This window comes from Phocoena sinus, chromosome 11 (assembly GCF_008692025.1).
Source record: "Phocoena sinus isolate mPhoSin1 chromosome 11, mPhoSin1.pri, whole genome shotgun sequence".
Taxonomy (NCBI): domain Eukaryota; kingdom Metazoa; phylum Chordata; class Mammalia; order Artiodactyla; family Phocoenidae; genus Phocoena; species Phocoena sinus.
This window is the reverse complement of record NC_045773.1, coordinates 76,460,692-76,487,176: the sequence shown is the minus strand read 5'-3', so window position 1 is coordinate 76,487,176 and position 26,485 is coordinate 76,460,692.

Below are 26,485 nucleotides of genomic sequence, written 5' to 3'. Positions count from 1 at the left end.
ACACTTTTAACCTCAGCTCCTCTCTTACTCCACAACGTGTCAAGCTTTGTTTGAGAAATAGAAAAAATAATAGTTAAGTGAATGAATGAACTGAGTACGGCATGCCAGTAATACATTTTTTCTTAAGCATGTGTCATATTTTACTGACTTACTAGTAAAAGAACAAGCAAAAGGACAGCAAAATTGTCTTTGCAGGTGAGGTATGAAAATGGAGGTATTATATAGATGGTATCTAGAAATATTACAATAACATCTATATTTTTGAAAATAATTATTAAAGTTTCATTTCATGTGGTCACATGGTACATTGCTTGGTCTGTTTAATGACAATTCTGACTCCATATTTTGATGTTTAACCATTGCCAGCTTTTAAGCTTGCCCGGCCCTCTTCTTTGCCCCACGAGCGGGCTAGCTGATAAAAAAGCTCCCTCCTTTGGTGCCAAAGGGGGATTCAAAACACACAAACACCGGACTGCATGCAGGAGCTCTCAGTCCAGCCCCATCTCCTCACCACAGTAGGAACTCAGGCCAGTCTCCTTGCCTTGCTCTCTCAAGCCATTTTGGACAGGTTTGAGAGGTTTGTCCTGCTCTCCTTAGAGAGCTCCATTATGTAAGTGCTAAACCTGTTTCATAGCCTTTTGCTGTGTGTGTGTGGCATGATGTCTTGACATCTGAACCAAATGTGGGGTGGAGGTCCTGCCTGCTCTTGCAGGGTGGTCATAACTGTGTGAGATGCCAGGTGCGTCATCTATGCATCAGTTATGGCTAATCAGTACATTTCAGAAGGACTCAACTGCGATTGCGATTATAGATGTCATGTTCCTTTATGGTGAACAGTGGGGCCAACTGACATGGAAGCACAGAAAGTGTTGCAGAGTCAGACACACAGCAATGTGCAATAAGTTCTATTTTTAAAATTTATTTTTATTGAGATATAATTGACATAGAACATTGTATATGTTTAAGATGCAAAACATGTTGATTTGGTACAGTTATACATTGGAATATGATTACCACGGCAGCGTTAGCTAACATCTCTATCACTTCACATAATTATGGGGAACAGTTAAGGTCTAGCCTCTTAGCAACTTGGAAGTTTATAATACAGTATTATTGTCTATAACTGCTATGCAGTGCATTAGATCTTCAGGGCTTATTTACATACATACTAGTTCCAAGTTTGTACCCTTAAGCAACGCATTCCCAAGTCCCCTACCCCTCAGCCTCTGGTTGCTACCCTCTGTTTCTACCAGTTTGGCTTTTTTAGATTTCATATATTAGTGATATTATACAGTATTTGTCTTTCTCTGACTTACCTCCCTTAGCATAATGCCCTCAAGGTCCATCCATGTTGTTGCAAATGGCAGGGTTTCCTTGTTTCTGAATAACGTGTGTATGCGCATGTGTTTATATATATATCTCACATCCTCTTTATCCATTCATCCATTGATGAATACTTAGGTTGTTTGGCTTCTGTGAATAACGCTGCAGTAAACATGGGAGTGCAAATATCTCTTTGATATCCTCTTTTCATTTCCTTTGGATATCCCAGAAGTTGAATTGCTGGATCGTATGGTAGTTCCGTTTTTAATTTTTTGAGGAAACTTCATACTGTTTTCCATAGTGACTGAACCAATTTACATTTCCAGAAAGAGAGAGCAATTGCCTGAGGCTATTCTTCAGGGGAAAGGCTGGAGAAACAGGGAGCTGTGGTCTCCTGGGATGACTTCTAAGCTGCTTGCTGCTGCTGGTCACTGCCCAGAGGAACACTTGGCTCCAAGGATGTGCCACAGAAGGCCTATTTGGGTTGCTGCAGCCTTGAACCTTGGCAGTCCTGGGATTGGGATCGCAGAGGCCCACACCAGGAAACCGAGTTGCTGCCCTGGGCCTTGGGCCTTGGGCCTCCTGGAGGTCAGACTTGCAGCCTGAGCATATGCAGTTCACTCCCGCTTCTTGCCTCACAGTCAGGCCCCAGCACAGCCATTGGGCCACAGCTTGGTCCCCGACAGCTGGCCTAGTCCCTGGGGCAGCCACCACTGCACTGTGACCTGACTAGGGGGTGGGGGAGGCATGGGTGAGGACCGGGGCATGAGCCAGACTCCTTCCTGATGAGTCTGGGAAAAGGGGCCTCCGGCACCCGGGGCACCCAGGTGTCCTCATCCCAGGACTCTCCCACTGGCCTCTATGGAACTCCCAAGGTCCCATGAGATCTGGCTTCCTCTGGGGGAGGGGTTGCGGCAGCAGCTTCTCAGGCCTGATTCTTCCATCTTCTGAATCGCTCCTGATGGCCTGGGTAAGCTCTCAATTTCTCATACTTCTCATTATTTCCTTCTGCAAATATTGTGTACACAGAAGCCATGTAGAATGCGTTTCCTTATCAGAAAATCTTTGTAAAAGCAGAACTTCTATGAATGGATTCAAGCCCAAGGGGGTAAAACAGCAGCTGTAAAATAAAAATATTCTACAAACAAATCACCTGGATAATGACGCTGTAGCAGGAAGACGTGCCCCTGGATTCAGAGAGAATGTCAGCAGGAGTCTGGAACTAATAGCTAATTCTATTCTTGATAAGAAAGAAACTAGAAACCACTGAAGAAGCTAGAAGTTCTTTTGTCAATAAAAATCAGAACTAGAAGACAAGAAAGTCTAGACTTGGAAAAAAAAGAGAAGCAGCCAAGGTAGACTTCCATTATATAAAGCCACAGTACTTACTTTAAAAATTAATTGGGCAATATGCCAAGAAAAGTGAAAACTTCAAACAACGTTTAAAGTGATTTAAAATTGGGTTTCTATTAAATTCTTTTTTATTTGCTTTAGTGCTCAATTTTCAAAGCCTTCAATGTAGGTACAGAAAAATTATATATATGTATGTGTATATGTGTGTGTGTGTGTATATATATACATATCACAATAATTATGTAATCTCAGTGATGGATTACTTTCTATATCTAAATTTTATTCAGTGTGAGAAAGAACAAGCAGTCCTTGATAACTGGAAACTGATCTGACATGTAGAGCTAGGACTCTGTTGCTAGAAGCTTCCCTGCTCCTTGCAGTTCAAAATCCACAAATGTTACTTTGCTTTTCTAGGTGTTTGCCTATGGACTCTTCATATAAATTAGTGTAAATCAAGGTGGTTTTTCCATCTGCAGAAATGACCTTTAAGAATGTTTTCTGAACTGAATTTAAATGAAGCTGAATAAAACATTATGTCTGCATGTAATTAAAACAAACAAAAAAAAGTCCAGTCTTAGTTGATTACCTAAATCCTTCATTTGTTTTTTTCAAATTAATTTGAGCTTTAAGCCTCACTCATGAAGGACAGAAAATGACAACTCATCCAATGTGCAGGCCTTCCTTTCAGTTTCCCATTTGTTGAGCCTTAATACACACTTCTTAGTAATATTTGTGGTTTCTTAGGGGTCTTTGATATTCTTATTTAATGCTATTACATTAAATATCATTTTTCCCTAATGGCCTGTGAGTGAAAATGCAATGATTGAATTTGTGTAAAATTCCAGGGGCCTTTTGGAAGCAGCCTGACTCACAAACTAACAAGGGGTCCAGAAACTTTGTATAGAGTGAGAGCAGATTGCAACAGAGACACAAGAATTGAGAGCAAAATCTCTCTTGGCCTCTTTTAATCTCTATTTACATGGGTGTTTAAAGACCCCAAGTAGGTTTTGGGGAAAGGTATTACTTATGCCTCATTTTTCAAAGAAGTTTTCATTTTCATGTTACTATTTATTGACCATCTGCTATGTGTCAACCAATGTTGTAGAAATTTATATATCTTCTGATACTAACAGCAGTACTTCAAGATAAATTTAATTATTCCTGTTTTATAAATGACAGAACTGCAGCTAAGGTTGATTAAATAACTTGCTACATGTCTGTCTTAGGCCAAAGTCCTGCGTTTTCCACTCTCTGAAAATAATAACTATTTAGTCCTACTAAAATATGAGGAAGTTTTCACTCCGTATTTGAGCATACCCTTTAGTGAACAGGCAGAAAATATCTCCCCAAATGCCAATTAAATAGATCCGCTTAACTGGTTAGCAGTTCACTTAGAATTGTTGTTTCTCTTCCTGGTTCATTACGAAGCAATTATGTCTCTGGCAAGTGAAGGAGATAAAGATGACTATATTGACTTAGAGGAATAGCTTTGCCAGAATCCTGTCTTTGAGTTCTTGTGCATCGAGTATTGAGACCATATTTTACATAATAAAAGTTCCATTCTCATTTAGCAGCAGTAAAATATTTTATGTTGTTGCATTAGGCAGAGACTAATTAAAATATACTTCTTTCTGCAAAAAAGTCACTTAAAATGTTACATTTCACAGTGATCAATGTATGTGGGGAAATAAATGGCTCTCACATCAAAGCATTTGATTATTGTTTCAAGCCATTCCAGGTTAACGCAGGCTTGATGAACACCTTGCATGTGAGGATCCTGGGACCAGCCCACGTTTGGGCAAATCTCTTTCTTTTGTTCCTAAGTATGCAAGCTCCAGTTTGAAGAGAAAGTTTTGCTTTAAACTTGGACTGAAGTTTTCTAGCAAATAGATTCTTCTTATTCAGGACACGTACACAAATTGCTCATTGAACAGCAACATTACCGGAATGCTGTTCCTCTTGAAAAATTGCAGCAAAATTGAACAAAACAGTAAAGAGGAGTGGAGAGAGGGAAGCCCTGATGTCAGGGTGATCCAGGGGAGGGCCAGCCTGGCAGAGCCTGCCAGAGAATAAAATTCCGTGTCATTTGAATATGTATCAGAAGAGGAGGAAGTGACTGGCACAAAGAAAGAAGAGCAGGCGGGCAGGACGTGAAGGGAATCCTATTTTAGGAAAAATGCTGCCAAAGAGCTTTGCATCATGCTCCCCAGGGTTTCAGCTCCAGACTGAGAGCTACGTGGCATTTTTAAATAGGCCTAGAGCAATTTATATCTGCAAGATCACAACCTTAAGAATCAATTTCTGAGAATAAAATATGAATTTAGCCTTAATGAATAAGGAGGAAGAGGAAGAAGAGATATTGATAGATGTGTCAGAGCTACCAGGATCTCTCTTGGTATCATTTGATATTGCCTAATTCTTTCTGAAACGATTTACAGACAAGATGGTTAGAAATTTGACTACAGGCCACACACACGCAAACACAGAGTCATGAAATGGGACATTCAACAATTTCATGTATGTTTCCTTCAGACTTGTCTTAAATTCTGAGCCATCTTTTCAGATACGTATTAGTAGTTTTAATGAATGGAGCTTGATTCCACAACTTTCAGAGTCAAGCTGTTCTAGTTTGAACCAGTTTCCGCCACCTGTTAGCTGTTCGGATAAGTTTTTAATCCCTCTGGGCCTCATTTTCTTCAGTAAAATGGGATAATTATATTACCAATTCACGTACATATAACTGGTCTAGAACAGTGAAAAACAAATGGAAAAAAACCCAATTTTTAGCTATAATAATTATTATATTGTTCTTATGATAACGTGATCGTTATTATTTTCCACCCCTTCATCTCCAGTTTTTATCCCAGGAAAGTCTGAGTATACTTATTAAAGAAAAAGCCTCTGGAATCAAGAAGTCTGAGCTTACATCCTGTCTTCATCACCTGCCAGTTTAAAAGCTGTAGGCTGGTGACTTCATGTATCTGAGCTACAGTTCTCTCGTCTCTAAAATAGACCAGTGAATCCCTTAACTCGCAAGTCCATATGAAGATTATCTGTGGTATTTTAGGTATGATGTGTTCCGCGATAGTACCTGTGTACTATAAACCAACTTTCCAGCTACTCTTAACACACCCAGGTATATTGGATCTTTGGAGCTTTCCTTTACAGGCTGAACCCTCTGGAGAAAATGGAATCTGTAGAATGTTATAGCAACGAAATCCTCACATATTTTTTTCTCTGCAGCCATTTGTACTTTTTTTAAAATTTAGGCTATATCTTTTTAGAGCAGCTTTAGCTCACAGCAAAATTGAGGGCAAGGTACAGAGATTTCCCATAGACCCTTGCACCCCCACATGTGCTTAGCTTGCTCTGTTGTCATTCCCTTCCAGAGTGACACATTTTTCACTGTCTCCAAAGTTTTGCCTTCTCCAGAATGTCATATAGTTGGAATCATACTGGACATAGTCCTTTCAGATTGGCCTCTTTCACTTAGTAATATCCATTTAAGATTTTTCCATGTCTTTTTTTGGCTTGATATCTTATTTCTTTTAGCACCGAGTAACAGTATCTTCTCTAGATATACCACAGTTTATTTATCCATTTACCTACTGAGGGACGTCTTGGTTACCCCCAGGTTTTGGCAATTATGAATAAAACTGCCATAAATATCTGTGTGCAGGTTTTTGTGTAGACAGAAATGTTTAGCTCCTGTGAGTAAACACCAAGGATCATGACTGCTGAATCAAATTGTAAGAGTATGTTTAGTTTTATAAGAAACTTCCAAATTGTCTTGCCAAGTGGCCGTACCATTTTGCATTCCCACCAGCAATGGGAATTCATTTCTGCTGCACATCCTCACCAGCATTTGGTGGTGTCAGTGTTCTGGGTTTTGGCTGCTCTAACAGGTGTGTTGTGGAATATCATTGTCATTTTAATTTTTATTTCCCTGATGACATGTGATGTGGAACATTTTTTTCATGTGTTTATTTACCATCTGTATATCTTCTTTGGGGGAGTGTCTGTTCACGTCTTTGGACCACTTTTTTTTTTTTTTTTGGCGGTACGCGGGCCTCTCACTGCTGCGGCCCCTCCCGATGCGGAGCACAGGCCCCGGACGCACAGGCTCAGCGGCCACGGCCCACGGGCCCAGCCGCCCCGCGGCACGTGGGATCCTCCCGGACTGGGGCACGAACCGGCGTCCCCTGCATCAGCAGGCGGACTCCCAACCACTGCGCCACCAGGGAAGCCTGGCCCATTTTTAAATTGAGTTGTTTTCTTATTGTTGAGTTTTAAGTGTTCTTTGTATATTTAAGATCACATACCCTTATCAGATGAATCTTGTGCAAGTATTTTCTCCCAGTCTGTGACTTGTCTTCTTGTTCTCTTGATATTGTCTTTTGTGTTTTACATTTAGGCTTGTAATGCATTTTGAGTTGATTTTTCTGAAAGGTGTAAAGTCTGTGTCTATATTCATTATTTTATTTTTTTGTTGAAGTATAGTTGATTTACAATATTGTTCAGTGTACAGCAAATAGATTCAGTTATACATATACATATATATATGTGTGTATATATATAATATATATATATTCTTTTTCAGATTCTTTTACCATATAGGTTATTACAAAATATTGAGTATAGTTCCCTGTGCTATACAGTAGGTCCTTGTCATTTATCTATTTTTATATATGGTAGTGTGCATCTGTTAACCCAAAATTACCAATTTATCCTTACCTGTCCTTCCCCTTTGGTAACCGTAAGGTTGTTTTCTGTGTCTGTGAGTCTGTTTCTGTTTTGTAAATAAGTTCATTTGTACTATTTTTAGATTCCACATATAAGTGATAGCATATAATATTTGTCTTTCTCTGACTGACTTACTTCACTTAGTATGATAATCTCTAGGTCCATCCATGTTGCTGCAAATGGCATTTCATTCTGAATAATATCCTATTGTATATATATATATACAACACATCTTCAGAAGTGTGGATCTCCTATAGAAATTATTCTGTTGTAGCCAATGAGTAACCAAAAACAGCTTATCTCTTAGGACGAAAGTAAGCATTGAGACCAGGAGGGCAAACTTAGTTCATCTGTAGGGTTTGTCTTTGAAAGATGAGATGGCACGTTGAAAAATACAAATAAAAAGAATTAGAAGAAAGGCTTCTTTCAAAAGGGAAAGGTAGCTATCTGACAGACGTGTGTGGATTGTTGAGAGGATGTTGTGATCCTGTTCTATTGTTATCACAGTGATGATGATGATTTTATTGCTGCTTTTTGCTTTCTGAGCATCCTTTTTGCCCTCCACAGGATGGCCATCAGGTAGCTGTAGGTAACTTAGGCCAGTTTCTTTCCAGGTACTTATCTTTCAATCTACTACCTTAGATTTAGATCTAAGGTACTTATCCTTCAATCCATTAATATTTAGAGTTTTACCCATGTTTGAGGTCCACTCTTACATGTCATGTACACTTTAGGATGTTTGCGATAAATGTGTATCTACCCCATGCTGGTCTTTTAAATTAGTTTCTGTCCATTATGATCTCAAAGCAGCGAAGGAGAAATAACTGTACAGCACAGCATTAGATGATGAGCCATGGCTGTCCTCGAGCTCTGCATATGTGGGATTTAAATCAAATCATGAACCTTATGTAAAACATTTTACCACCCCTTCTGATCAAGGGATTTCCTAACACAGCATCCACAGCAATAACAGACTACTGTGAGATTGAAATTTTGACTCAGTTCAACTTAATTGATATATATAGGACATTCCATCCAAAAACAACAAATACACTTTCTTTTCAAGTGCACATGGAACATTCTCCAGGATAGATTACATCTTGGGTCACAAATCAAGCCTCGGTAAATTTAAGAAAATTGAAATCTTATCAAGTATCTTGTCCAACCACAACGCTATGAGGCTAGATATCAGTTACAGAAAAAGAAACTGTAAAAAATACAAACACATGGAGGCTAAACAGTTTAGCACCTCCATCTTTTTTGATTGCCCTGAAGTGGTTCCACCGTTTACAATACAACCAAAACCGTAAGAGTAGAACCATGGTTGTAGAAATACAATAAAATCACCACCTCATCTCCCTTTCAGTGGTTTTTGAGGTCCCTAGATGTAGTGTCCTCCCCCAGAATTCATGTTTATCTAGAAACTCAGAATGTGACCTTATTTAGAAATAGAGTCTTTGCAGATGTAATTAGGTGAGGAAATCTCCCTAGAATTAGAGAGGATCTTAAATCCTATGATTAATGACTTTATAAGAGAAAGGAGAGGAATATTTGGAAACAGAGACACAGACAGGAGAACCAGGTGAAGACAAAGGCAGAGATTGGGGTGACATGGCTACAAGTCAAGGAACATCAAGGCTTGCCCAGAGCCTCCTGAAGGTAGGAAGAGGCAAGAAACGATTCCTCCCGAGAGTCTTAAGAGGGAGCATGGCTCTGCCACACCTTGAGTTCAGACTTCTAGCCTCCAAAATTGAGAGGACAAAGTTTTGTTACTTTAAGCCATCAAATTTGCTTAAGTTTGTTTAAGCCACGTAGCAGCCCTAGGAAATGAATACACCAGGAAAGAGGGAGGAGCTCTACAGCACCTCCCCTCTCAGGGTATTTTGTCAGTACCACCCTACCTGTGATCCTAGAAAACTAAAACAAGTTTCTTTTTAAGCTTTAGCATGGTTACAATTTTTACAGTCCATTGAATGAGAATCTCACAGTGAATGTAAACTTAAGTTTGGTGCATCATTTTTATTAGTCTGTTAACCTCTAACTAACCTCTCACACATGTAAGCTACTGGAAGACAAGGGTTCTACTATTTGGATTCAATATTTGTTTAGTCCTAGATTATCTGCATCTTAAAAGTCACCCTGTACTTAAACATCCTCCATAGAATAACTGACAACTTCTTGTTTAGACTGTTTATGCTCAAAGGCAATTCAGGTTTTATTGAGGTAGCTCATACTACATTTTTGACTATTTCTCAGATTGGCCTTGTCCTCTTCTGGAGCACAACAGCCAGAATCAAATATGCTGCCTTTTTGAAGGACAGTCTTCAGTGCTGTAGAAGGCATGCAGGACACTGTCGCTGCTTAGCAAATACAGATTGGTCAAGAACGTTAGATCTTCAATTAGAAGGATTTGAAGAATCCCTGCACTGAAGGTGTCATATAGAATATATTTCATACACAAAATATGACTCATTTCCTATAAAAAATAATTTGACACTTAGAAACCAATCACATGTTTTAAAAGTGTTCCCTCCTTCCCATGTAAGGTAAATCTACATATTCTGTGAACTTCATATTTACCTTCCCTTTGTAAACATCCCTTCTGCTTTGTTTTGAAGTCCAATACATAAATGTAAACAATGCAACTTTTCCAGAAATTGGTTGTGTGATATGATGAGCTTCCAAGATCAGTTGTGCTGCAGAACTAGGCACAGATAGCAAATACGTGTAGAAACACTATTACCTGCCCCGTATTTTTTTTTTTTTGGCGGTACGCGGGCCTCTCACTGTTGTGGCCTCTCCCGTTGCGGAGCACAGGCTCCCGACGTGCAGGCTCAGCGGCCATGGCTCACGGGCCCAGCTGCTCCGCAGCATGTGGGATCTTCCTGGACCGGGCCACGAACCCGCGTCCTCCGCATCGGCAGGCAGACTCTCAACCACTGTGCCACCAGGGAAGCCCTGCCCCGTATATTTTATAACTATGCCCACCAAGACGATTACCCAGTGCATCAAGCAATTCAGAAACTCTCTCAGGAATCACAGTCTTTGCAAACAGAATGCACACTACATATTCCAAACTTAGTCTGTTCTTTGTAGCTCCTTTTTATACTCTATCAGATCTTGGCAAAAGAGACATTTTGTAGGCAATTGTTGCACTGTGCTGGGAAGAGGGGCCCACAATGAAAATGAAATTTGTTATTGAGAAAGTGCCAGAAATTTAGAGAGAGAAAATAAGGTGGAAAACCAGTAATCCTGAGGGAAGAAGGAGTAGGAATATTCCATATGTATAATAGAGGAGAGGGTGAGGAAGTTGTATTGAACAATCTTTACTGGAATCCAGTTTTGCTCCAGAGAATATATCCAACAAGAAAGATACACCACAATCTTTAGTCTGAAAACTTGCATAATTAGAAATGTTAGCATATAAGAACAGAAGGGTATGTTTTCCAAAAATCTACCCATATCCATCATGCAGTAAAATTAACTTTTTATAAATTTTTTTTTTTGGCCATTCATAGAAAAATAAAATGACTCATGGGGTAAAAATCTTATGGGAGAACAGATTTAAATGAATGGGCAGAAGTGGCTCAAGGCAATGAAAATTCAAAGACATTAAATTATAAAATATAAGAAAAATGCATTACAACTGACAAAGTCCTCTGGTTATATGGAACATTTAGTTTCAGGATTAGGGAATAACATCTTCAGCTTATATTGGCACTTTAGAAGACCTTTGTATAACCTTAGTCACAAGGGGGCATTTCATCAAAAAGAGGGTTTTTGTGGGTGCAAACGTTCTATTTTAAAACAGCTCTCATGTAGGTGATATTTAACTTTCAAATTACAGATGTAACCAGATTTTCTGTTTGCTCTTAATGCAGTTTATGTTGACCAAGAAGGATCTGTACTCCAAGCCCATTGCTCAGCTTACCAGGTGGTTACAGACTTTACATTTCTTTAGGTACCAGAACTGAGTACAGGGAGAAGCTCTTTTTTTTTTTTTTTTTAACATGTTTATTGGGGTATAATTGCTTTACAATGGTGTGTTAGTTTCTGCTTTATAACAAAGTGAATCAGTTATACATATACATATGTTCCCATATGTCTTCCCTCTTCAGGGAGAAGCTCTTAAAACAGTTTTCTAGCAAAGGACTTTGCTCCTTGATGGGTACAATATGTTGTCCACATTCTACGGTTCAAGGAAGAGGATTTAATAACATGTTCCTTAACATCTTATGGAAAAACCCGAACGAACTTTTTGGCCAACCCAATATAGGAAGATACACATATCTTAGGGAAAGTGTTCTTTGTAGCCTGAGTACATCCTTTCTCTCACACAACCTGTAATCTAACCTAAAGATAAAAAAAAAGAACATGGTAAACCTACATTAGCTAAGTTAAAACCTCCGATAAGACACACTCTTACGTGCTTTATTGTTTTATTTCATTCTTTTATACCATTTAGAATGTCCCTTAATTGTACGGTTTTCCCTTTCTTTCATATAGCTTCTTTATGAGCTTTTCTGAGGAATGGAAATGAAAATATTCATGCTATTTGAAGGATAGAAATAATTCCTCCAATACATTAAAAAATTCAAACACTAATATATTTTGCCAAGTTCACATAACCTAAATTTATAGTTCAAAGACTAAAAATGAATTTAATAAAAAATAGATATTATAGTTAAATTTTGGTCCAGATCAGCTGAAGATTGAATAAGAAAAACCCACAATAAAGTGATCAATTAATCCTACATAAAGGAACAGATTTTAAGATTGGTCAAATTTTAGGTTGAATCTTTCTCTCTAAAGGAGAAGGGACTTGTTACAGTATTTTTGCCTTATATTCTATCAATTTTTACTTTTGCATGTAATGAAAATACTGTGAAAATTATAAAAGCCATTTAATGAATATGGTCTTACTGTAATGTAACAATAAGCTAAAAGTTCTAAAATTGTAGTTCTATTGCAAGACAAGATAGCATGGAAGTCAGATTTGCAGTAATTAGAAAAATCCACAACAATGGGCACATCCTTGAAGGACGAAGGGCATTACTATGTTAAACAAGGTCTCCTGTCCCCTAGCACCTAACTCTTAAGTTAAAACTCACTCACTTCATCAGAAACGCTTGCACTTCCCTCTCTCAAAACTCAGTGTCTCATTACATACATTTCTAATGAACACTAACCATAAAGATCCCTAATTTTTCTTGTATCCCCCTACAGAAGTCTGTAATTCCTGATCTGTTCAACATAATTAACAAGTGAATCAGCCTAGACATTAAAACCAATAGACTAAACCTTACAGAGTATATAATATTATCGAATAAAGTTAGACTCCGATGATACTTTAAAAATCATCTACTTCTGTTAATTTATAAGAAGTAAAGGAGATCAGGGATGCTAAATGGCCTAACAAAGGTTATACAGACACAAAGAGCTGGAAACTAAACATACGTAATACAGTACATTTTCCTCTGTTTTTCAATGATATAACTTGTGCTTTTATAAAATGATAAGTGAAATTTTGATGGCTATTTTAAAAAGAAGAGGGATAGTTAGAAAAATAAGATGGATTGATTACTTCGACATTATATGGACCTTGACTCATTTAGAATATAGTTTCTAATGTTAATAATTAGTTATAATAATTATGTATAAATTCTAGAGACTTTCAGAGATTTCACCAACAATTCTAAGATTATACTTTTGTTCAGATTATTTTTAAACATTTAAGTGAAAGAGAAGTAAATTCAAAATAAAAACTCATTTGGTACATAAATTTATTCTTATATTTTAAACTGGGTTCTTCCTAACTAGAATACAATTTCCTTGACGGCTGGTATAATAAAATGTCTTGCCAGTGCTTAGATAATGTCATTCGAACAGAAGATGCCCCATATGTGTCATTAAGGATGAACTTAAGATGAACCCTCTGGGACTCTTGGGGCCATGCACCTGTTTAATCATGAAGTGACAGCTCCAAAGTTGGTAGCCTCAACTTTTCTGCCTCTTGTGAAAGTCTTCTTTCTGCCACTTGAATAAAGAGTAAATAAACCACAGGAATTAAAACTAACCATGGGGAATTGGCATTTGAATAAAGGTCAAAGCCTCTAGCTAAATCTATAAATTTTTGTTAGTGGAAATTTGGGCATCAACAAAAATTAAGGTAGGAAAAGAAAAACTTTGCAGTGTCTGGCAGTCACCTTATACTATGAAGAACATGGTTCCAAGTTACAAAGATTTGGGAGTTATTTAATGATTTTTTTTTAAATTACCTATTGCTTTTTGTACTCTACTAGTCCCCAGGAATGTTTAAGCTCCCTACAAAATGCCAGCAGTGGTTTGGATGATGTGCTAGAAATATACATTAAAAATAGCAAAGTAAGTAAAGCTAGCAGGTTTTTCAAAATAACTAGTCTCAGTTGTGTGATCCCCCAGGGCAATAATTTGGAGGGTTTTGAACTTGATAAGGCCAATTTGAGCCAATGCCTTTGGGCAGAATATTAGGTGCTCTGAGATGGCCTGAAGACACACTCTTGTATAAGATCAAATTTTCAGGTTATAAATTAATTTTAACCATGCCTATAAGACTTCCCAGGCTAGGATACCTTGAACACTTTTAATGCTTTGAGTTTTGGTTTTTTTTTAAGCTTGGAAAGTTGGGAGAGGGTTAGATATGTGTGTGTGTGACTGCATATACAGAGTATCGCAGAGAAAATGCTTTTCTATTTAGCAATGACTGGAGAGAGAAATTAAAATTGACGATTGAAGAACGCATTTTAGTGCATTAACAAATTTAAGTTCATAGGTTCCTCTTTTAGCCTGTATTCTCTAAAATGTAAAATGTCTAAGACTCCCTTCCCTTTTCTTTGAGAGACAATAGATGAACTCAAACTATAAATAGGTTCACATGAAACTAAAAGTGTCAAAGAAACGTAACTTCTATTCTGAAAAAAGAGGAGAAACCTGGAGAAATCCTGGGCTCTAAGAAGTAACCTCCGTTTAATTTTCCAGTTATTCTTTATGTTAATATGCATCCCTAATGTGAGGGCTATATGTGCACGTGTGCATGCGTGATATCGGACACTTGAACGACATCACTGAAAATAATTTCAGACAATTTAGTTTGATGAACATATCAAAGTTTTAATACAAACTTACTGTACAATAGATTAATTCAACGTTTTCCTTCTTGGTATGGACATTTTCTGGGACAAGAGGTTGGCAAGATAAACATTGTCAGAGTATTTACTGAAAGAAAAGAGGTTGATTATACGTTTCTAGAGTGTTGACTGATAGCCAGGAGGGATGGAATTATTCGTTTCCTTGAACACATTTTAATCGTAGTAAAGTATAGCAGATGATTTCTTAAGAATTTTACCTGCCAACAAAGAGGTTGTCAATTACATTAAGCAAAAAGTTTTTGTCCCAGATCAAGTTTGGGGCAATTTTCTTTCTAATAACCATTATTTATAGCTTTTCTGGGACAAATATTCTGGAAGTAGAGAGTTATTTTATTGCCTAGGATTTCAAAAGTAGACAAAGTGTAAGGGGAAAAAATAAACACTAATATTTTACCTTTAAAATGGTTACTATAAAGAGACAGGGAGGAAGCACAGACCAAAGAAAACACCCTGACTGGATCTCCTCTTTTTTGGAGAAACTGCTTCCCTAACTTTTTGTACAGATTCAATATTTGTCAGCTGGAGCAACCTAAACTATAGTCATCAATCTTAGTCAAAATTATTTCTACTTCTAAAGTGATTTCGTGTATTATCAGCTGTGGGTGAAACAGAGGTTCCAAGGAAAAGGAGGTATATTTGTTACCTTTACCTAGTGGACTATCATTGTTTTCCAATTTTTGGTTCATAAATCTAGTTTCCTTTCTTATCTAAAACCCAAGTTGCACACAATTTTCCAGCCCAGTGCATCCATGGGAAATATAACTTTTAGGTGTAAATGAGAGCAGTTTGGGGCTCTGAGTCCTTACTAGGGAAATTGATGTAACCCAAGTCTCCCCCTCCCACTCTGCAGTGTCCTCAACTTCCAATCCTGAGCGGACGTCAGTATTCTTTTTTTTTTTTTTTTTTTTATAAATTTATTTATTTTATTATTTATTTATTTATTTAGGCTGTGTTGGGTCTTTTGTTGCTGTGCACGGGCTTTCTCTAGTTGCGGTGAGCGGGGGCTACTCTTCGTTGCAGTGCACGGGCTTCTCATTGCGATGGCTTCTCTCGTTGCAGAGCACGGGCTCTAGGCACATGGGCTTCAGTAGCTGTGGCACACGGGCTCTAGAGCACAGGCTCAGTAGTTGTTGCGTACTGGCTTAGCTGCTCCGCAGCATGTGGGATCTTCCCAGACCAGGGCTTGAACCCGTGTCTCCTGGATTGGCAGGCGGATTCTTAACCGCTGCGCCACCAGGGAAGCCCCGGACGTCAGTATTCTTCACAGAGGTTCTGGATACTTGTCACTTTGTGGCTTTAGCTCAAGAAATGTTATCAACTATTACTGTCTTTTTTCATTAAATAAAAAGCTCCTTGAAGAATCCACATCACAGCCACTTCTCTTTACATGACCTGTGCTTTCGTTTGCTTTTCTCGACTGTCACGCCTTCTCCACGCAAAGGGGGTTCTGGGTTCCATGCTAAGGTGAAGACTTCCTCTTCCCCAGCTCTTTGCTGCACTCTTTCCAAGGCCAGAAAGCAGTTCTGTTTGTACCCAAAGTTTCATAATTTTGCATAACTTGTCCCCACCCAGCTGTTGGGGAAGGTAGTCAAGTAGGCCTCCCTCTGGCCCGACAATGATGCTAAAGCTGGCTGCATGCCAAACTGCTGAGCTACACCCAGGCCAGCAGGGGTGGCGCCAGCACACACTGTAAACCATTAGATAAGACAGGGAGTAAGTCACGGGACTTCTTGAACCTTGAGGGTCTGGCCAGCCCCCCGGGGATCAAGAACATTCCAAGACTTACGAGTTAAGACCAAGGCATTTATGACAACAGCCAGAGCTGCAAACTTGTACATACATTGTTATCAGCCTGTGACCTGGTGCTAAACGCTGGGCTCCTTGGAGTGGCAAACTGAAGTCTCACCTGTGGGGTGGACGCACCGCCTGGGACCTTCCCAACTTGGACTCCAGATTGCTGTTCAAGGGACTTGCCAGCGCTGCTTGGATCTGGGTGTAGGTGCTTCCCCAATTCAGTGATGTACAAAGCTCTGTCTCTACTATTCTTTCTTAGTTAGTTATACTATTCTTTTCTTGATTAGTATACTGTAATCTTTGTTAATTCAATAAACTCTCTCTAAATTCTTGTTTAACTGAGTGTAGAGTGGTTATTTTGCCAGCGAATCCTACGAACCTTGAAACCGAAAAGAAGGCTTTCAGCAAAATACCAACCACATGCACATATATATCCCATCCCTTAATTTTCTCCTGAATCATTGGGATAAGAAAAAAACTTGCCTTTTCTCCTCCTTCCATAAAACAAATATATCTGTGCATAGATATGGATACAAACACATCTTTTGTGTATATATAACATGCAGAAAGATTTTTACACCAGCGCCATCTGTGCCCTAGTTCGACCAGCCTAAAAATTTACTGCTCAACATACATGTCTGCAAAGTGTCATAAGTAATCATTTTTTAACTGTCTTGGGGAAGAGCATGTAGTGAATGAATAGTATAAAAATTCCGAGGTCTTTTCTGCCCTATAGCACCTCTATATCCACACACATCTCCTGACCCCCCAGCTATGGGAGAATCGTTGGGACTGGCAGCTAGGAACCATCTTCTCCGAAGAGTCTCCTGGATGAATCCAAAACCATCAAAGAGCCTTTGGGAAGGATCTCCCCACATCCCACCTTCTACAGTTGTAGGTCACTGCAAGCAAACTAAAGAGTTCACATTGTCTGACTCTTTGAAGTATTTGATGAAAGCCACTGGATGCCAAAGAATGAACTTAGCCTCGGCAGCAGAAATACATTTAAAATGCAGTGAATACGTCCTCTATGGGTTGCCAGATGGACTTCAGAAAAATGAAAGGAAAACTCGATAAAATCTTGTCCAATGAATAAAGTAAGAAAATGCATGTATCTAAGCGTCAAGATTTTATCCTCCTCACCTTCTGTGCTATTTTAAGGAGAAATGGGTCCCGGATAAATGGGGGGGTCCCTGCTTGGCTAGCTGTGGAGTAGGTGTGGGTGTGCGAGTTTGCTGAATTGTGCTGTGTAATACAGTAAGGAGCCAACTGCAGTCTGGGGAAGCAGGAGAAACAAGAAGCTTGAAAAATGGTGCAGGGTAGGGGGCTGCATGGGGTAATAGTGAAGGAAATTAATCCTATTGACAGTCTTCTGGGGACTAGAGAATTTGGGAGTTAGACCTGCCTGTTTTGAGAAGTTTGCTGTAGGGTGGGTAATGTAAACATCTTACAAAGTTACCGAAATCTTTTCAATGAAATTTGCATAGCTCCCTGAGCTTTTCATTTGAGTGGGTTATTTCTGGATAATTTGAATGTGTACTGGGTTCTCTGTTAAACTAGAGCAAAATGGGAATAGCAATGCCCGCTTAGAGCTATATTTTTATGTGGGAAACGAATTGATAGAAATTTACATTGCATCTTTCATGACAATGTACATTTGAACAGATTTTTTGACCACATTTTTTGCTTCTAACTAAATCAAATACATATGCTAGAAGCCACTTAAGATTCACTTCTAAGTATGCTAGCTCTTGTGTTAACTTGTCCATAAATTATTCATAACATCACCATTTACCAAAATAAAATTTTTAAGATGGAACCAATTTGAACAAATTGGGAGCAGAACTTGTTTTGCTAAAGAATAATTATCAGGTAATGATATTTTACCAAAAATAACTATCAGGAAATAATATTTTCTCAAGGGAAGAGAGACAGGTTATTATCTAGGAACAGGACCAATTAAATTAAAATTGTGAATGAAGACACACGTGTGCCTGAGTATAGCATTTACAATGTGATTACATAATGTGCATTTTATGGTCTTAAGTATTGTCATTATTATTTTACACTTGAGAAATTGAGTTTGAGAGTGTTTGCCCAAGGTCGCATAGCTTATCAGCCTCTGCCAAACTCTACAAGACTCTGGACAAATTGGAAAAAAGTTACTCTTTCTTGATGCCTGCAGGTTGAATGTTGGCTAGGTTTTTCAGACCCCTCACCCTTTCCAGACCTGGCCTCTTTGCACACGACAAACATTGTTCAACTTTTCTTGGCTGCCATGGGCTTTTAAGACCCCCTGCTATGTTTGCTCTTCACCAAAGAGAAGGTAGAATCTATTTATAACTAAATATTTGGGGCACAAGCACAGAAGCCAAATCGTTTTCCTGCTTTGACCTCTAAACAGGAGCCAGTGTTTCTTTTTTTTATATTCTTTTGTTTCTTTTTTCTTAATATCTTATTGGAGTATAATTGCTTTACAATGCTATGTTAGTTTCTGCTTTATAACAAAGTGAATCAGTTATACATATACTTATGTTCCCATATCTCTTCCCTCTTGCATCTCCCTCCCTCCCACCCTCCCATCCCTCCAGGTGGTCACAAAGCACCTAGCTGATCTCCCTGTGCTATGCAGCTGCTTCCCACTAGCTATCTATTTTACGTTTGGTAGTGTATATTTGTCCATGCCACTCTCTCACTTTGTCACAGCTTACCCTTCCCCCTCCCCGTATCCTCAAGTCCATTCTGTAGTAGGGCTATGTTTTCATTCCCGTCTTTCCCCTAGGTTCTTCATGACCTTTTTTGTTTTTTTCTTAGATTCCATATATATGTGTTAGCATATGGCATTTGTTTTTCTCTTTCTGACTTACTTCACTCTGTATGACAGACTCTAGGTCCATCCACCTCACTACAAATAGCTCAATTTCGTTTCTTTTTATGGCTGAGTAATATTCCATTGTATATACGTGCCACATCTTCTTTATCCATTCATCGGTCGATGGACACTTAGGTTGCTTCCATGTCCTGGCTATTGTAAATAGAGCTTCAGTGAACATTTTGGTACATGACTCTTTTTGAATTATGGTTTTCTCAGGGTATATGCCCAGTAGTGGGATTGCTGGGTCGTATGGTAGTTTTAATTGTAGTTTTTTAAGGAACCTCCATACTGTTCTCCATAGTGGCTGTACCAATTCACATTCCCACTGGCAGTGCAAGAGTGTTCCCTTTTCTCCACAGCCTCTCCAGCATTTAGTGTTTCTAGATTTTTTGATGATGGCCATTCTGACTGGTGTGAGATGATATCTCATTGTAGTTTTGATTTGCATTTCTCTAATGATTAATGATGTTGAGCATTCTTTCATGTATTTGTTGGCAATCTGTATATCTTCTTTGGAGAAATGTCTGTTTAGGTCTTCTGCCCATTTTTGGATTGGGTTGTTTGTTTTTTTTTGATATTGAGCTGCATGAGCTGCTTGTAAATTTCAGAGATTAATCCTTTGTCAGTTGCTTCATTTGCAAATATTTTCTCCCTTTCTGAGGGTTGTCTCTTTGTCTTGTTGATGGTTTCTTTTGCTGTGCAAAAGCTTTGAAGTTTCATTAGGTCCCATTTGTTTATTTTTATTTCCATTTCTCTAGGAGGTGGGTCAAAAAGGATCTTGCTGTGATTTATGTCATAGAGTGTTCTGCCTATGTTTTCCTCTAAGAGTTTGATAGTGTCTGGCTTTACATTTAGGTCTTTAATTCATTTTGAGTTAATTTTTGTATATGGTGTTAGGGAGTGTACTAATTTCATACTTTTACATGTAGCTGTTCAGTTTTCCCAGCACCACTTATTGAAGAGGCTGTCTTTTCTCCACTGTATATTCTTGCCTCTTTTATCAAAGAAAAGGTGACCATATTTGCGTGGGTTTATCTGTGGGCTTTCTACCCTGTTCCATTGATCTGTATTTCTGTTTTTGTGGCAGTACCATACTGTCTTGATTACTGTAGCTTTGTAGTATAGTCTGAAGTCAGGGAGCCTGATTCCTCCAGCTCCATTTTTCGTTCTCAAGATTTCTTTGGCTATTCGGGGTCTTTTGTGTTTCCATACAAATTGTGAAATTTTTTGTTCTAGTTCTGTGAAAAATGCCAGTGGTAGTTTGATAGGGATTGCATTGAATCTGTAGATTGCTTTGGGTAGTAGAGTCATTTTCACAGTGTTGATTCTTCCAATCCAAGAACATGGTATATCTCTCTATTTTTATCATCTTCAATTTCTTTCATCAGTGTCTTACAATTTTCTGCATACAGGTCTTTTGTCTCCTTAGGTAGGTTTATTCCTAGATATTTTATTCTTTTTGTTGCAATGGTAAATGGGAGTGTTTTCTTGATTTCACTTTCAGATTTTTCATCATTAGTGTATAGGAATGCTAGAGATTTCTGTGCATTAATTTTGTGTCCTGCTACTCTACCAAATTCATTGATTAGCTCTAGTAGTTTTCTGGTAGCATCTTTAGGATTCTCTATGTATAGTATCATGTCATCTGCAAACAGTGACAGCTTTACTTCTCCTTTTCCGATTTGGATTCCTTTTATTTCTGTTTCTTCTCTGATTGCCGTGGCTAAAACTTCCAAAACTATGTTGAATAATAGTGGTGAGAGTGGGCAACCTTGTCTTGTTCCTGATCTTAGTGGAAATGTTTTCAGTTTGTCACCATTGAGGATGATGTTGAGCCAATGTTTCTTAAATAATGATGGTGATAACTCTGTGGAGCCAAAACTAATTTCATAGTAAGCATCCAGCGTCTCAATAAAAAGTCAGAATCACTCACGATAAAACACGGATGTGTGTGAAGTGGAGAATTACATCACCTGTTAGAGAAATATTTTCTGAAATAGCTTCCAGGCTAATGTGATTTGCCTAACAATCAAAATCTTGCCTCCCAGTAGGAGCCAAGTTACATAAGCAAGGGTTAATACTCTATTTCCTTATCATCTGAACTATCATGAAAATGGAGAGATTGAGTTATTTTGGAGAATTTCTCTTTTTTGACGTAAGTGGATACAGATTTAATTTCACAGAAGTGTAGTTTGTGTAAGCATTTCCCTTTCTGTAATAATCCAACCCAAATGGGAATAAAGCATTTAACTTAAGTGAATTTTCCTTATAACGGAAACTTTCCAGTATAAAACTGAAACTTAAAATCTTTCTAAATTATGTTATACTTTAACCTATTTTGTAAGACGATATTATGAAAGTAAGGTGATGTAATAGAAAAATTATAGGTTGTGACCTCAAAAAGAACGTGTTTTTGTTTTGTTTTGTTTTTGGTGGTAGGGTGGTGTTTTCGTTTGCCTTAAATTATTTTCTTTCTCTGAGCTACCATTTATCCCTCCATGAAATGGCTTCATGTGACTCACACACTATTTCTTGTGATCTCTGCTTCTGTGTAATATAAGTAGTAATATCACTAAACCGTGTGTATTTAATCAGCTCCATACATTCTCCAAGACTCAAATTGCCAAGGAATGGGTACCTTACTCAAGACTGTTGGATCAAGGGAAACCCCAAAGGAATCATCTGCTTGAACAAGGGGAATGAGAAGGCATTAATTACAGGGAAAAGAAACAAAAGCACCAGCTTCAGTGCCACCTTCAGGCAAAGATGGGGACAAGTTGGAGAAGGCCGTTTGAAAGTGGCATGGGTCTTCTGGCCTTGGTGACTGGGGACCCATGCCTCCTGTATCACTCAACTTGTGTGGATGGGTGGGGATGTGTACACACACACACATCTATGAAATGATAGTACTTACCCTACAAGATTACTGTGAGGAATACATGAGATTATGTACAGATGTAATTTACCATCCAACTAGATGTGATGTCATCACTATTACTATTATACAATATTATCATAACAAACAGGTAACATAGTGGCAGTAACATTACGTTTAAAGCCAGGATTTCAACTCTGCTATCTATTGGTTGAATAACCTTAAACAAGTCACTTATCTCCATTTGGCACATTCATTCATATCAAGCCCTGATTCAACTTTTTAGATACTGCTATCAGAATCATCTTTCCAAATTAAGAAATATCACTCTCCCTCGTAGAGTTGCCTAGAATAGCACTACCCTGTCTGCAAAGCTAAGTTCATGCTCTGTAGTTGGGCACACAAGGCCCTTTCCAGTGTGGACCTTGCATTTCATTTTTCCAATCCCTGGTTGCTGTCTGTAACTTTTTAACATTTTCTTAGCATCTGTGGCCTTCAGTCACTACAATGAATTCCTTGCTACCCTCCCCGACATACATTTCTGCCCCTTTGGGGCCAATCTCCACATTAGAAACAAAGTATTCTTGTATTAAAAACAAATTGTTACTTCCTTATTTAAATCTATGTACAATTGGGGCACTCCCCTGGTGGCACCTTGACTAAGACTCCATGCTCCCAATGCAGGGGCCCCAGTTGATCCCTGGTTAGGAGTTTGCATGCCACAACTAAGAGTTTGCATGCCACAAGTAAGGAGCCCATGTGCCACAACTAAGGAGCTGGCGAGCCACAACTAAGTAGTCCTGGAATGGCAACTAAGGAGCCCACCTGTCACAACTAAGAGCCCATGCAACCAAATAAATAATTAAAATATTTAAATCTATGTACAATCTTTTTCATTGTTGTTAAAGAAGAAAATTATTTTCATAGCATATGACGTCGTGAAAGGTCTGCCCCTGCCTATGTGCTGGTCTTCATTTCTTTCTACTCGTTGACACATGTTGGCTTACTGCATACCAGGCACTAGTTCCTCTTGACGGTGTAGAGACTGCTGTGGAGAACAAGGCAGTTCAGATCTCCTGCTCTCACAGAACTTCCATTCTAGATGAGGGGCAGAGACAGAGGCATACATTGTGTCAAAAGATAACGCAGAATAGAAGAAAATAATGAGGGTCGGGAGTGTTTCATTCTAAATTACATAATCAAAGAAGACTTGAGCATTTGAGGCAAGACCTGAATGAGGAGAAGCAATGAGCCACAAGTCCATCTGGGGACAGAGCATTCAGAGAGAGGAAAAACAGGTGTAAAGCTCGGGGACCTCTCACCCGAGTAAGTTCTGTTTCTACAGAACATCTTTCTCTTTCCAGGTTTTCCATGCACTCAGATTGCCTTCTGCTGCCTTAAATTTAATACCCCCTTCTCCATACTCACTTTTTATGTCACTTTGACTTTTTCTTCAGGTCTCAACTGAAACACCATTTTCTCAGAGGATAACTTCCTTGATCCCAAAGGTCTGTTGTGTCCCATTGTCATTCACTTACAATGCACGTCGTAAATTTCCTTCATACATCTTCTCACCTTCGCAGGTGCTTGCTCATTGCCCATCTGCCTTGCTGGACCGCTGGCGGGGAAGCCTGCATCTTTCTCATTCACCACGCCCTTCTCCACTGCCTTGGAGAGTTCCAGGTACCTTTTGGAATTCAGTATTTACATCATAAATGAATAAATAGAGTGTGAATGGCCTTGATAATAATCTCACAGTCTAACCTATGTGACCTTGGGCAGGGAGAGGAAATCATAAGTATTTCCTGAGCCTCAGGCTCCTTCTTTGAAATGTGGCGCAAGAATATGTGCCTGTTGTTTTGTAGATAAAAATGAAGGAGGGAAGGGAGGAGAAAAGGAAGGAGAGAGAGAGGAAGGCAGGAAGGAAACTGAGAAACGCTTTGAAGGTGTTCTCTTCCAGTTTATGAATGGAAGTCTACATTTAAGAGAAGATTAAACCCAGGCTAGATTTTCTTAGTTTTATTCTAATTGGAAGGAAAAGAATGACAGTCACTTAACACGATTGAATTGACTCAAGGGCAGAGAAACAAGACTTTACACTGTTTGTAGGCGGGTACGGGAAAGCATAGGAAACTAGAGTTGGAGCAAGTGAAACTGGAAAATAATGCTAAAAGTTAAGAAAAAGGATGACGAAGGCAAATGTCGTCAACTTCTTTATTTATCGTTCATCTTATTTTGCCCAGGAGTCTCTGAAATATCAAAACACTTCCAAAAAACTGCAATTCAGAAAGTAACTCGTCTCTCCATATTGATTATTTCTTTTTTCTGAAGTAGTTAAAACATATTTTTTTAAAAATCTGATACATTTTAATTTTTATTGTATCACACGTGAATGCTCTTTTCTTTAAAGTAATAAATGTGTGCAACCTGGGAGACTCTGATCGGGAGGTTGCACGTACAGTCCTTTATTTGGAGACCTTGGTTAGTTTCCATTTTGTATAAAAACACAGTCTTCTTTCTGTTTTGTATTAGGTTTGACAAAATAGTGTGCTGTGCAGAAATAGAGCCATGGACGTTGTGGGTTTGCCGTGAGAACACGCTCATTGGTGGCTAGCCTTCAATTTCCTTAGCTCTAATCGGGAATGTCCAAAGCAACAGTGTGACAAGATGAGATACTTGTTTTTGGAGTGTATTTTCTCATTTGTGAACTGAAAGCTGTCATGGGTTTTCTGGTATTTTAGATTGCTTTTTATGGTCCTTGGAAAAACCCAATCCCAAGAATATTTCTGATGACGTGCATAACAGAAAGAAAAAAAAATGTTATTTGTCATTGATGTCCTACTCTTAAATTCTGTGGTATAATCCCTGCTGTTATTTCCAATTTAGCCTTCAGAAAGGAGGGCAGGTTCCTCTGTGCATTCTCGTAGCCAGTTTTTAATTTAAGCTTTCACTTCCATATCCAGTAACTTCTAAATACTGAAAATCTATTTGGATTTCGTTTATTCTAATTCTATTGAGGTTTTCTCCCTTTTTATTGAAGTTCTCTCTCTTTTTAATTCAAATTATCCCACAAATGTTCCAACTTTTCTGCATTCATCTGTATAGGAAAGTCTTAAGTGCAAACTGTATTTCAGGGTAATTTAAGATAAGAACCAAACCAAATGGGTAAGGAAATTGTCACATTATCCTATATACTCTTTCCATCTGTTTGTATCCAAACAACACCTTCAATTACCATCTGTACATAAGTGACTTTTTATGGGTTCAGGTGCTGGAAGCATGCCTGTAACATCTTTAAGTCTAAACTTTGAAGCAAAGATGTCATAAGTAAATTCCAATGGTGGTTGCTTGCTAGGAGCTCTGTCACGGTTATTTTTTACTTTTAAATTCAATTTTAAGAGTATCCTTTTCATAAAATTAAATATATCAATTTTAAATGTAGAATTTGATAAAGTTGGACAAACATATATGCCTTTGTTGTCAACTTGTGAATTAAATTTTATCTCCACTAAAATATCTCCTCTGTTCCTCTGCAGTCAGTCCAATCCTATACCAACCCCCGGTAACATCTAATCTGTCTGAGATTTTAGATTGGTTTGGCCTGTCCTATAATTCTTTAATATTTTTATTATTTTATTGAAGTGTAGTTGATCTACAGTGTTTCAGATGTACAGCTAAGTAATTCAGTTATACGTAGACATATCTATTCTTTTCCAGATTTTTTTCATTTCCATTTTCATTATAATTTTTTACAAGTGGAATCATACACTAAATTTTATTTTGCATTTGGCTTCATTTGTTCAACAAGCTTTTCAAATTCACCCATCTCGTCGCATATATTCGTAGTTTGTTCCCTTTATTTCTAAGTAGTACAGTATTGACTTTATGGATATACCACAGCTTCTAGTTTTTGGTTATGATGAATAAAGCTTCAGGTACACGTCCCTGTGTGGACAAAATTTTATTTCTCTTGACTAAAATATAGGAGTAAAGTTATTGGGCCATAGGGTAAGTGTATGTGAAATTTAATAGGTAACTGTCAAACAATTTTAAAGTGGTTGTGCCATTTTACACTCCCAACAGCAGCGTATGCTGTTGGCAGTAACTCTACATTTCTACTAGATATTTGTTTTTTTTTTTTTTTTTTAGTTATAACAAAATGTGCATAGTGGAATCTCACTATGGTTTTTATTTACATTTTCCTCAGGACTACTGATGTTGAACATCTTTTTTTGTGTGTTTATTGACCAGTTATATATCTTTATCTTGAGGTGTCTATTCAAATATTTTGCCTGTTACAGCACATTCCACAAAGTCCCTTGCTCATTGCTAGTG